This window comes from Lepus europaeus, unplaced genomic scaffold, assembly GCF_033115175.1.
Source record: "Lepus europaeus isolate LE1 unplaced genomic scaffold, mLepTim1.pri SCAFFOLD_32, whole genome shotgun sequence".
NCBI lineage: Eukaryota > Metazoa > Chordata > Mammalia > Lagomorpha > Leporidae > Lepus > Lepus europaeus.
In genome coordinates, this window is record NW_026909196.1 from 7683502 (window position 1) to 7697450 (window position 13949).

General features: G+C 38.7%; 1 pseudogene; it reads left to right on the forward strand.

Annotated features, from left to right (window-relative positions):
• The first annotated feature begins 238 nt into the window (after nucleotides 1-238).
• LOC133754936 (protein GOLM2-like) lies at nucleotides 239-1338 on the forward strand (annotated as a pseudogene).
• Nucleotides 1339-13949: the final 12611 nt, after the last annotated feature.

Here is a 13949-nt window from a genome sequence, read left to right on the forward strand (position 1 = left end):
ATAGGACAAGTTAAAATGCCATTGAGGCACTTTGACCATTTTGAGTAGCTATTTTTCTGGTGTATATATGTTCCATAGATTGTACAGGCCTTTAGTTAGCTTTATGTGTTCTGAAAAAGTTGATTCTATAATTATTGTAAATTTTTCACTGATATGTGGGACAGAGAATTTTCTCAGAGACCTGAGCTTCTGCTTGCAAATTGCTGTGAAGCCTTAGGGTACAGCCCAGTTTGACCCCATGCTGGGTTTTGAGGCCAACCCAAGGGCTGGCTGTCTGCCCTCCTTTATGCTGCTGGTGCTTCTGGTAGTGATTGTTTTCCTGGCCTTTACTACTAGAGCACTTCTTCCTGACACATCTTGCTTCTAGAGAAGGAGACGGAGCCGCAGGGCCAGGTTCAGTGCACAGAGATGGCCCGCAGGCATCTGAAGAAGTATATCTGAATATCTCTTGCTCTTGGTGGGCAGGCATAAGAAACAGATGTACCAGAGGGGCCAAATTATGGTCACCTCACCAGCAACCTACTGGCTGGGAGGGTCTGGGGAAGAGATGCGAAGATGACAAGGTTAAACTACAGAACAGCATTTCATATCAGGTAGCAGACCTACATCATTTAAAGGGGTAACTTGTTGAGCTTAATCAGGAGTTTCTTCCACAAGAAGATCAGCTTCAGCACTACAGACAGAAAAGTACTTTCCTTGTGCAGTGGTTAGCATATGAGACTTTTCAGTGTGGACAGCAGGTCAAGGAATTAAGAGCATGATATGAAGAAAAATTAGCAGACCAATTTTTTCAACAAAATCAAGAGACTCACAAAGTTCAAGCAAATGATGGAGAATAATCAGGTGTGAATGATCATGTAGTAGCTAAAAATATTCCAAAAGTAGCTGAGAATGAAGAACCCCCAAGTTATACTACATATGGGAAAGAACAAATCAAAGAGGTGGTGATGTGGGATGGCTGGAATAGAAGAGAATGACCTAGTGATGATCTTCCCACTGCTTTAAAGAGGACTTCTATTTCAGTTTCTGAACATGGAACTCATCAAACAATTTCCCATCTTCCAAGTAGACAACCTCTGTCCACAAATTTGGCTGAAGATGCACAGGTGAACCACAATGCAAACCTTGGTACTCAAAACAGAACCCTTCTAACATTCTTCAGCATTTAACTAGAGGCCCAAACTTGGAGAGTGAACCCAGAATTCTAACAGCTGTACTAAACAGACTTCCAAGGATAAATTTGGTGTCTTCCATAAATTGAAGCAAAACGATGAAGAATGAGAGCTTCAGGTGGACTTTGCAAACTGTGAAAAGCAGCATTTCAATGATGTCCTTTAAATCCTAAGGAAAAAATTAAAAAAACATAAAGTACTGTAAAATGAAATTTCTACTCCATCATTTTTACTTTTTTTAAATAAAGATCAGTTCTATGGGTTGTAAAGATACATTGAGATAGATTTAAGGAATATTTTAATGAATCAATATATCCATGTATATATGTGAACCTTTTCCTATTATATTCTCTAAGTAGACACTTTATTTGTTATGTTACGGTTGAGCCAAAACAGTTAATCTTTGCATTTAAAGCAAACTACTGTGTTTTTCACATTTTATTGAGCCCAATAATTCTTTCCACAAGTAGACAAGCAAGGAAAAATTGTTGTACATTTTATGTTTCACATAGTTTAATCAGAGTGAGAACAGTTACTCAGTTGAAAACTTTTTATGTAGTAATGTATTGTTAGCCCAACAGATGTTCTATATCTATCCCTTATTTCATGATCTTCAAGGAGTTATACCTATAATAATTACATAAAAAAGGGGAAATGGAAAATAAACACTGGACAACATGTGTACAAAATTCCCTCCCTACTCCTGTTATTTTACATGAGTGCTAATGTGTTTTGGCAAATAAGTTTTCAGTTGGGGCCTGCTAAGACATGACAGTATTCATGAGTTATATCTTATATCTTACTTGGTTCTTGAACTTGTGGAATGCAGGATTCATATGTATTTTCAGTTTTTATTTTTTCCTCAAGTAACACCAGTACTGCTTCACTATGGCCATCACTAGCTAATTTTTTTATATTTTCATAGTTCAGACTGGTGAAGATATTTGTGATTGAAATGCCAGATCCTGAAAGGGGCTAAATCTACTTTGAAATGAATCTGCAATCAGGATTTCAAAGCTTTTCTGATCATTTTAGTGATCTTTTATGACTAGACTTTTTCAGAAGTACTACATAAAGAATTTTAGCATGTTTTTATAAATGCACAAATAAATGTAAGTACAGTGAGGTCCCCTACTATTTTATTAAAATAGCTTAAAATTTATAACAAAAATGAATCATTGTCATTAATATGTTAGTTAAGAACACATAAAGCTCATATTTGTTAGACGTACAAAATTATTTAAATGTATTTGCCTTTTATTTAACTCTATTTAATAAAATGTATAAGTTAGCTAATCCCTGTTCTCTGATTTAAATCATTTTAAAAATCTTATCCCACCTCCTAAAACAAAAAGTTTTAATCATAAATAGAAATTTAAGATTGTCAACCCTGTTTTTCAGAAGGATGACTGTTAATTGCACACAAACAACATGAAATGCATTTCCCCCTAGTACTAATATTTCAGTCAAAATTCAGACTAACAGTGGCTAAGAGATAGGTCATTCACTTGCTGAGGTGCTCCAATTCTTAAACTTCAGCTTCAAATTAATTAATGACCATGAAAAGATGCAATAATCTACTGTTTTTCCCACATTGTCAAACAATCCATGACTTTATCGTAATTAGAATCAGGCCATATTTAAGAAGTATTATGGTTCACAGAATTTTTTAAATGTAATTAAAGGGAAGTGACATACATCTTTTGGGCCTTAGTGTGAGGAGATGAATCTAAAAATACTCCTAGTTGTACTTCTTTCTATTTAATTTTGTAAAATCTGTACAAAAGAAAATCATGAAATTACCTTAGTTGCTTTGTCATAAAAACCATTTGGTTGTATGGTAGCTATTACATAGCAAAATTTCTTCAATTAACAACTAAGAATTTTTTTTTAAGTTTTATTTATTTATTTGAAAGGCAGAGTTACAGAGAGAATGGAAGAGACAGAGAGAGAGAGAGGTCTTCCATTTACTGGTTCACTCCCCAAATGGCCACAATGGCCAGAGCAAGGCTGAGCCAGGCTAAAGCTAGGAGCCAGGAGCTTCATCCTGCACTACCATTTGGCTGTCAAGGGCCCAAGTACGTGAGCCCTCTTATGTTGCATTTCAAAGACCATTAGCAAGGAGTTAGATTGGAGCTAGAGCTGCTGCCAGGGGGTTGAATTGGTGGCCATGTGGGTGCTGGTGTCACAGGTGGCAGCTTTACTACACTACAACACCAGCACCAGCAGCCTAGACATTTCATAACTGGAGAAATCCCAGACTAATTGATAATATTTTTGACCGTATTAACTATGTGAATCTTTTAAAAAAAATGTGTTTATTTGAAAAGCAGAGTTAGAGATGGAGGAGGCAGAGAAAGATCTTCCATCTGTTCACTCCCCATTTGGCCACAACCACTGGGGCTGGGCCAGGCCAAAGCCAAGAGCTTCTTCTAGGTCTCCCATATGGGTGTCAGGGGCCTGGATCAGAAGTAGAGCAGCTGGGACACTTACTGGCACCCATATGGGATGCCAGTGTCACAGAGGATTGCTTAATCTCCTATGCGACAACAACTACCCTATGTGAATCAACATTCTACAATCTGTTTTAGACATACTGTTTTTATGTTTTACTTCTGCCTTAAGCTTTCAGGTTTTCTTGATGTATTTTTGCCCTAATTTAGTGTTAAGTTGATGGAAATCATCTCTTGCTGGGTTCTGATAAATTAAAAATTGAAAAAAGAGGCTATTTATCTCTTTATGAAAGACAGAATCTTCCATCCACTGGTTCATTCTTCAAATGGTTGCAACAGCCAGGAGCCAGGAACTCCATCCTGGTTGCCCACATGGATGGCAGGGACCCAAGTGCTTGAGCCATTGTCTTCTCTCTTCTAGGTGCATTAGCAGGAAGCTGGATCAGAAGCAGAATACCCAGCACTCAAACCTGAACTCTAGTATGGAGTGTAGGCAACCTAAGTAGCGGCTTAACCTGATGGACCACAACATCCACCCCTGAAGTCATCTGGAATCTTTTCCTTTTATCAGTTTCCAAGTCTACTAGTTTTCATAGAATTTTTCTTTAATTTGTGGCTTGTAATTTTTTCTTCCAGCGTCTTTAATATTCATGATTCCTTGAATGGTGATTTGCTACTTTTCTTTTCTCAATCCCCTTGTGTTCAAGGAAGTTTCTGTCTCTAATAACTTCAATTTCCACCCAGATGGGCAATGATTCTCAAATTCTGTCCTCATCCTAGAGCTTCCTTCTGCATTCTGAAATAATGTTTCCTGGCAATTCTGCCTTATTTTCCAGAGAATCTTAATGTTTCCACATGAACAGTTCTGTCTCACTAAAACTTTTTTTAAAAAAAAATGTAAAATGTCATCCTACTTTAAAACATATTTTATTTACTTAAAAGGCAGGGTGACAAAGAGAAAGGGAGAGACAAAGAGAGAAAGAGATCTTCCGTTCACTGGTTCACTCTCTCAAATGGCCGCTACAGCCAGGGATAGGCCAGGCTGAAGCCAGGAGCCTCAGACTGAGTCTCCCGTGTCGGTGGCAAGAGTCCAACCAAGTATGTGGGCCATCATCTAGTGCTTTTCCAGGCACATTAGTAGGGAGCTGGATTAGAAGCAGAACTAGGCCGGCACCGTGGCTTAACAGGCTAATCCTCCACCTTGCGGCACCGGCACACCAGGTTCTAGTCCCGGTTGGGGCGCTGGATTCTATCCCAGTTGCCCCTCTTCCAGGCCAGCTCTCTGCTATGGCCCGGGAAGGCCTTGGAGGATGGCCCAAGTTCTTGGACCCTGCACCCGCATGGGAGACCAGGAGAAGCACCTGGCTCCTGGCTTTGGATAAGCGAGATGCGCCGGCCTCAGAAGCCATTGGAGGGTGAACCAATGGTAAAGGAAGACTTTTCTCCCTCCCTCTCTCTCTCTCTCTCACTGTCTAACTCTGCCTGTCAAAAAAAAAAAAAGAGTACATAGGAAAAGTAGTGATTTTTCAAAGATTTCTAATTCTAAATGTTTGAAATAAATTTGTTGTCACAGGGATTGGTGTCATTTGAGGATGTGAGTGTGGACTTCAGTCAGGAAGAATGGCATAAAATGAACCCTGCTCAGAAGACCCTGTACAGAGATTTCATGCTGGAGACCTACAGCCATCTCGTCTCAGTAGGTAAGCAGACCTTATTACGTGTCTCCTTGTAGAATATATATCCTTTCTTTTTCTGTTAACTTTTTTTAAAAAAATATTATTTATTTTTTCGAAAGGTAAAATTGGAGAGAGGGAGAGGCAGAGGCAGAGAGCAAGAAGTCTTCCATCTGCTGATTCACTCCTAAAATGGCCACAAAGGCCAGGGCTGGGCCAGTGCAAAGCCAGGTGTCAAGATCTTTGTCCTAGCATCACACATGGGTGCAGGGGCCCAAGCACTTTTCCAGGCACATTAGCACAGAGCTGGATCAGAAGTGGAGCAGCCAGGACTAGTTCTAGTACCCATATGGGATGCCAGCACTTTAAGCGACAGCTTAACCTGCTATGCCACAATGTTGGCCCCAATATACATCCTTTTTAAAAATTATCATGACATATGGGCCCTTATAGAGATGAATATTGTACTGGCTTTGAATTAAGAGGTCTAAGGTTAAGAGACAAAAATGATGGTTTTATCCCATTGAAAACTTTGCCATGTTTTTGAATCTTCAGAATCCCAAAAGCCCATGAATCTCATCTATATATATTCTCAATTATTCTGTTTATAGGATATTGTGTTACCAAACCTGATGTGATATTCAAATTGGAACAAGGTGAAAAGCTGTGGTCCTTGGAGGACAAATTGCTAAACCAGCAGGAACCAGGTGAGTGAACACTGACAGAAAGAGATCTGGGGTTGTTTGACCTTAGAAGAACACTTTTGTTAGTTTATTTTTTTAATTATTGAAATAGTTATTGAAATATAATGCACGTATCATATACTTCCTTATTTAAAGTGCAAAGTTCAGTGACTTGGCATATGCACAAATTTATACAAACATCACCACAGTCAATTTTCATCACTTCTGAAAGAAACCTGTATCTTTCAGTTATCACCCTTCTAACCCCTAGCCTCTCTGGTCCTAAGCAATTACTAATGTCCTTCTGTCTCTACATTTGCCTATTCTGGACATTTCATATAAATGGAATTATATAACATTTGATCATTTATTACTGGTTTATTTTGCTTAGTTTACAAGATTGATATGTATCAGTACTTCATCCTTTTGTGGCCAGATAATATAACACTGTATGGACATACCACATTTTGTTTGCCTATTCATTAGTGATTTGCCTTTGGGCTGTTGTGAATAAAGCTGATATAAACATTCATTTACATGTTTCTATATGGATATATGTTTTTATTTTTCTTAAGTATATACTTAGGATGAAACTGCTGGGTGATACAGCACCTCTTTGCTTATATTTTTGAGGACCTAATTTTTCTGATTTATACACATCCTCACCATAGTAGGAGATTTTATTCTAACCATTCTTATGGATATGAAGTGGTCCCCTTGTGGTTTTGATTTATATTTCTGTTAGTCTGCTGGAGCTTTCATAATAAAATACCATAAGCTGAGTGGCTTAAACAACAAAAATGTATTTCTTACAGTTGTATAGGCTGAAATTCCAAGATTAAGGTGCCAGTAGGTTGAATTCTGATAAGGCCTCTCTTTTTCTTTTCTTTTTGAAAGATTTTATTTATATATTTGAGAGGCAGAGTTACAGATGGTGAGAGGGAGAGACAGAGAGGAAGGTCCTCCATCCATTGGTTCACTCCCCAAGGGGCTGCAATGGCCAGAGCTGAGCCAATCCAAAGCCAAGAACCAGGATCTTCCTCCAGGTTTCCCATGTAGGTGCAAGGGCCCAAGTGCTTGGGCCATCTCCCACTGCTTCTCCAGGCCATAGCAGGGAGCTGGATCAGAAGAGGAGCAGCTGGGACTAGATCCGGCGCCCATATGGGATGCTGATGCTGCAGGTGGAGGATTAACCTACTGTACCATAGCACCAGCCCCAGGCCTCTTTTTCAATTCTACAGTCACCTTCAGACTGTGCCTTCATATGGCCTTTTCCTTATGCACATGCAGTTGAAGAGAAAGAATATCCTAGTGTTTCTTCCTTTACTTACAAGAACTCCTGTCCTGTAAGATAAAGCCCCACGCTTATGACCTCATTTAAAACCATAGTTCCTCATTACACTTGAGGGTTAGGGCAATAACATGAAATTGGGGAGGAGACATAGTTCAGTCCATAAAAATCTACTGGATCAGCCAGTGCCATGGCTCACTTGGCTAGTCCTCTGCCTGCAACACCGGCACCCTGGGTTCTAGTCCCGGTTGGGGCGCCGGATTCTGTCCTGGTTGCTCCTCTTCCAATCCAGCTCTCTGCTATGGCCCAGGAAGGCAGTGGAGGATGGCCCAAGTGCTTGGGCCCTGCACCTGCATGGGAGACCAGGAGGAAGCACCTGGCTCCTGGCTCAGATCAGCGCAGCACATTGGCCGTAATGGCCATTTGGGGAGTGAACCAACGGAAGGAAGACCTTTTTCTCTGTCTCTCTCTCTCTCACTGTCTAACTCTGCCTGTCAAAAAAAAATCTACCTGATCACTTAGGACAGCAGTGACCTTTTTATATGCATATTAGCCTTTGTCTATGCTATTAAGCAATCTTGGGAATTTTCAAGTTACATTTTAAATTATTTATTAAAAGAAAGTAAAATTATCAGAATTATTAGGAATAAAGCATACTTACCGAACATTTTTGTTATGGAGAAATATAAATAAAGGGCATAACATAAAGGTTGATATAATTTACATCAAGTCTATCTTCCAGTCAATGCAAATAATTGGATTAGTTGAAAACAATATCTCTAAATAAGTGACTTAGAAAAATTGTAACGAAAGATGTTGAATTAATAAAATAATTTAGGACTCATGTCCTGTTATTAAGATTTTAACTTAGGGAATAAGTGCATTAAATGAAAACAGTCCCTTTTAGCTCAAGAGCACAGATTAGAGAAAACCTTTAAGTATTTTAATGACTAAACCGAAAAGTATGTCAGTGTTCATAAAATAATGGAAAGAGAATTGGAAATGAAAAAAAAAACTGGTGTTAAATTGGAAATGGCATAGAAAATTAATTAATTAAAAAATTATGTAGGATTTCTGTCTTTAATGTGCTGCACACTGTTATTTAATGCTATAACTAGTACTCCAACAGTATTTTTTAAATTTTGTGTTGCTATATGGGAGCAAACTGTTGAAATCTTTACCTAATATATACTAAACTGATCTTCTGTATATAAAGAGAATTGCAAATGAATCTTGATGTGAATGGAAGGGGAGAGGGAGCGGGAAAGGGGAGGGTTGCCAGTGGGAGGGAAGTTATGGGAGGGGGGAAGCCATTGTAACCCATAAGCTGTACTTTGGAAATTTGTATTCATTAAATAAAAGTTTAATAAATAAAAAAAATAATGGAATTCTAACGACCTAAAACTCAGTAGAATTAGGAACTCATACTGTCTCCTCAAATAAGGAACTCATAACTCTGTCTCACCTGAACATTAAATAAACACCCCTACAGAAGGTATTAGTGACATTTTTATTAAAGTGGACCATACATTCCATTGTATGCCATCTGCAAAAAACAAACCTTTCAAGTTCCTACAAAATAATCATACAATATTGAAAATATAAATTTTAAAGAGAATCACCACAAATATTACTTGAACATAGTTTGTAAAATCTAGAAATTAATAATTGAGTAAACAAAAACACTTGAAAAATTTTCTAAGTTATCTTTTAAACATTGTATAAAAGGAAATCAAAACCAAATTTATATAATACTTAAGAAATTATAAATGTAACTGCAAATTAGAAACCTTCAAATGCAGCCAAATTAGTGAGCATTGATTAAGCAGGAACAGTAACAAAATTACATTGATGAAAACAGAAGACTTTGAAAGTAGAATCAGAAATTATTGCATTGTAAACTGAGAAACAGAATGTTCTTAGAATAAAAAATGAGCTGACATTGTTGTGCAGCAGTAAAAGCCACCACCTGCAACACTGGCATCCCATGCAGGTGCTGGTTCATTTCTCAGCTGCTCCTCTTCCAAACCAACTCCCTACTGATAGCTTGGGAAAAGCAGTGGAAGATGGCCCAAGTGTTTGAGCCTCTGCTACCCATCCAGGTGGGAAACCCAGATGAACCTCCTGGCTCTGAGCTTCCACCTGGCCCAGCCGTCACCACTGAAACCATCTGGGGAGTGAGCCAGCAGATGGAACATGTCTCTTTCTCTGTCTCTCCCCCTTTCCTTGTAATTCTGAATTTCAAATCAGTAAATGTGTTCAAAAAAGAATAAAAAACAAAAAATAGATGACAGACAAAAAAAGGAATCATCTACATATCTATCCTTAAACTATAATCTTGATTAACTTATTAATTAGAATTAGGTTTTGGAATTAGGCAGTTTTCTTATCTTCTTTATTGATTTTAAAATGACCTTTTTAATCCTCACAAAACAAGTATTGAAGCATTTTAAGGGACTATGTTGAATTTATAAATCAAATTAAGGAGAATTGTCATCTTAGAATTTAGAATTTAGTTTCCCAGTCCATAAACAAAATATACCTCCCACTTATTTAGGATTTCTTTCATTAATGTCTTGTGGTTTTCAGTATACTATACCAAGGCTTTGGTGCTATGATAAATGATACTGTTTCTCTCATTTCAGATTCCAGTTGATTTGTTCACAGGTGTAAGATTGTTTGTAGACCACATATTCTGCCCTTGTTAAAAATTCTTACTAGGGAGTAAGCATTTGACATAGCAGACCATATTAGAGACTGCTTCTGATTCCAGCCTCCTACTCATGTATACCTGGGAAGCACCAAGTGATGCCTAAAGTAGTTGAGTCTCTGCTTCCTTTATGGCAGGCCTGAGTTGAGTTCTAGGCCCTTGGCTTCAGCCTGGGCCAGTCCTCGGAGCACATCAGAGAATTCACACTGGAGAGAAACCCTTTGAGTGTAATGAATGTGGGAGACCTTTTGCCCATATTTCTGTACTTAGAGCACATCAAAGAATTCACACAGAGGAGAAACCATACAAATGTAATGAGTGTGGGAGATCTTTTACATATAATTCAGCCTTCAGAGCACATCTGAGAACTCACACAGGTGAGAAGCCTTTTGAATGCAATAGCTGTGAGAAAACTTTTGCCCACAATTCAGCCCTAAGAGTACATCAGTGAAAACACACAGGACAGAAGCCCTATGAATGTAATGACTGTGAGAAAACATTTGCACATAATTCAACCCTCAGAGCACATCAGAAAATTCACACTAGAGAGAAACTCTATGAATGTGGTGAATGTGGAAAAACATTTTCCCAGAAGACACACATCAAAGAATTCACACAGGGGAGAAACCCTATAAATGTAATTAAAGTGTGGGAAAACTTTCTCACAGAAGTCATACCTCACTGGACATGAGAGAATTCATGCAGGGGGAAAAAACCTTATGAATGTAACATATGTGGGAAAACTTGTGTCTATAAGTCTGCTCTCATAGTGCATCAAAGAATTCACAAAGGGCAGAAACCCTATGAATGTAATGCATGTGGGGAAAGTTTCTCCCAAAGAATATACCTTTGTGCACATCAGAGAATTCATTCAGGGGAGAAACCCTATGAATGTAATGTCTGTGGGAAAACTTGAACAGATAATTTGGCCCTCAGGGGACATCACAGAATTCACACAGGGGAGAAACTATATGAATGTAATGAATGTGGAAAGACTTTCTCAAAGACATCACATCTCAGCGCATCTGAGAACTCGCAGAGGGGAGAAAACCTACAAATGTAATCAATGTGGCAAAACTTTCTCAGAAAAGTCATATATTAGTGCACATCAAAGAATTCACACAGGGGAGAAACCCTATGAGTGTACTATATTTGGAAAAACATTTGCCCATAATTCAACACTCAGAGTACATCAGCGAATTCACACAGGTGTAAAGTCCTATGAATGTAGCGAGTGTGGAAAAACATTCTTCCAGAATTCACACCTTAGTGCACACCAGAGAATTCACACAGGGGAGAAACCTTATGACTGTATGAATGCAGGAAAGCTTTTGCTCAAAATTCAACTCTCAGAATAAACCAGAGAAATCACACAGGAAAGAAAGCTAATGAATGTGACAGATGTGGGAAAGCCTTTGTCCATAAGGCAGCTCTCAGAATACATCGCACCAGGATCCACACCAGAGAGAAAACTAATGTGTAAAGAATTTGGGAAGTCCTGAATTAGTTCAAGTGTTATTAGGTAACAGAGAGTGGGGGAACTCATGTCATGAAGATGGATAAATGGTGCTACATAACAAACATGGTAGAATGCACAGTGAAAGAAGCTTGAGCACAGAACTGGATTCTCCATTTTACATCTTTACAAGTTGGTTTTCTTTTTTCCCATGCATTAAGTTTGTAGACTGTTGAGCTCTTACAGCTGTAGTCTATTAAATGCATATATTTGATCAATTCTTTGTCCAAGTAGGTTGAAATCTTATGCATATATGTCCAAAAACTAGAAGGGATCAACTTATTGTATGTGAGAGACTTAACATGAGGAGAAAACTTTGTATTAACATCTTGAATAGTCAGAAGCCTTCTTTGAAAATCAGGGAGGTCTAGGGGTAGGCCTTGTCATGCAGTGGGTTAAGCCACTGCGTGGGATCCTGGCACCCCATATAATAGCCTGCTCAAGTCCTGTCTGCTTGCAATCCTGCTCCCTGCTAATTCTCCTGGGAAAGCAGCAGAAGATGGCCCAAGTGTTGGGCTGCTTTCTCCTACACAGGAGACCCAGATGGAGTTCCCAGCTCCTGCCTTTGGCCTTTCCTATCCCTGGCCATTGCAGCCATCTGGGGAGTAATCCAGTGGATGGAAAAAATGTTCAATAAATATATCTTTTAAAGAATCAGGTAGGACTCAGGGAGAACAGAAGACTTTATAAAAGTGAGCTGCATTAAACATCAAGTAATTATAGTAAAATTCTATATGTTGTATAAATGACTTTTTTTCCACCCGTTTTCAGAAAATAATTTTCTGAGAAGATTTGTCAATCTCAGAATCAAGGATAAAATTACTAAGAACTGATGTACTAAAACAAGTACTTTCATATGATATCAAAAATTCTATATAAAATTACAAGAAAATACTTACAGACAAATTCACTGTAAAAAAGTATTTAAAGTGAAAAAAAATCACTTGAGGGTGCGAGGCCAAGATGGCGGATAGTGAGGACGTGCGCCTTAGTTTGGGAAAATAAAGTTTCCTAAAAGTGGAATTACTGTAGCCTCAGGAAAAGACTCAAGAAAAAAACTGCAGAGGAAACGCTTCCGGATCTAGTGGATGTGAAACAGAGGACTTACAGGGAGCCCACCACGTGGAAAACCAACCAAGACGAGCCGAGCGGCTCGAGATGGGCCAAGGACCTCAATAGACATTTTTCAAAAGAGGAAATCCAAATGGCCAACAGACACATGAAAAAATGTTCAAGATCACTAGCAATCAGAGAAATGCAAATCAAAACCACAATGAGGTTTCACCTCACCCCAGTTAGAATGGCTCACATTCAGAAATCTACCAACAATAGATGCTGGAGAGGATGTGGGGAAAAAGGGACAGTAACCTACTGTTGGTGGGAATGCAAACTGGTTAAGCCACTATGGAAGTCAGTCTGGAGATTCCTCAGAAACCTGAACATAACCCTACCATACAACCCAGCCATCCCACTCCTTGGAATTTACCCAAAGGAAATTAATTTGGCTAATAAAAAAGCCATCTGCACATTAATGTTTATTGCAGCTCAATTCACAATAGCTAAGACCTGGAACCAACCCAAATGCCCATCAACAGTAGACTGGATAAAGAGATTATGGGACATGTACTCCATAGAATACTATACAGCAGTAAGGAAAATTGAAACCCAGTCATTTGCAACAAGATGGAAGGATCTGGAAAGCATCATGCTGAGTGAATTAAGCCATCCCCAAGGAGAAAAATATCATTTGTTTTCCCTGATTGGCGACAACTGAACACCAAAGGGGAAACCTGTTGAAGTGAAATGGACACTATAAGAAACAATGACCTGATCAGCTTTTGTCCTGACTCTAGATGTACAATGTAATACTTTATCCTTTTTAGTATTTGTTGTTGTTGTTTTTGTTCTAGTACTAGCAGTTGAACTCTGTAATTAACACACAATTATTCTTAGGTGTTTAAATTTTAACTGAAAAGTGATCCCTGTTAAATTTCAGAGTGGAAAAAGAGAGGGAGGAGATGCACAATTTGGGACATGCTCAATCAGTCTTGCCCCAAATGATGGAGTTAGAAATGTGCCAGGGGATTCGAATACAATCCCATCAAGGTGGCATGTACCAATGCCATCTCACTAGTCCAAGTGATAAATTTCAGTTCACATTCGATGGCTTGGATAGGTCTAAGAAACAAAGGGATCACACAAAAAAGACAAGTGTCTGCTAATACTAACTGATAGAATCAAAAAGGGAGAGAAAGATCCAGCATGGGAAGTGGGATACACAGCAGACTCATAGAATGGCAGATGTCCTAAACAACACTCTGGCTTCAGAATCAGCCCTTAAGGCATTCGGACCTGGCTGAAGAGCCCATGAGAGTATTGTAGGCATGGAAAGCCAAGATACCGTGGAAAAGAAAAAAAAAGAAGAAGACCTAAATGAAAGATCTCTGCGAG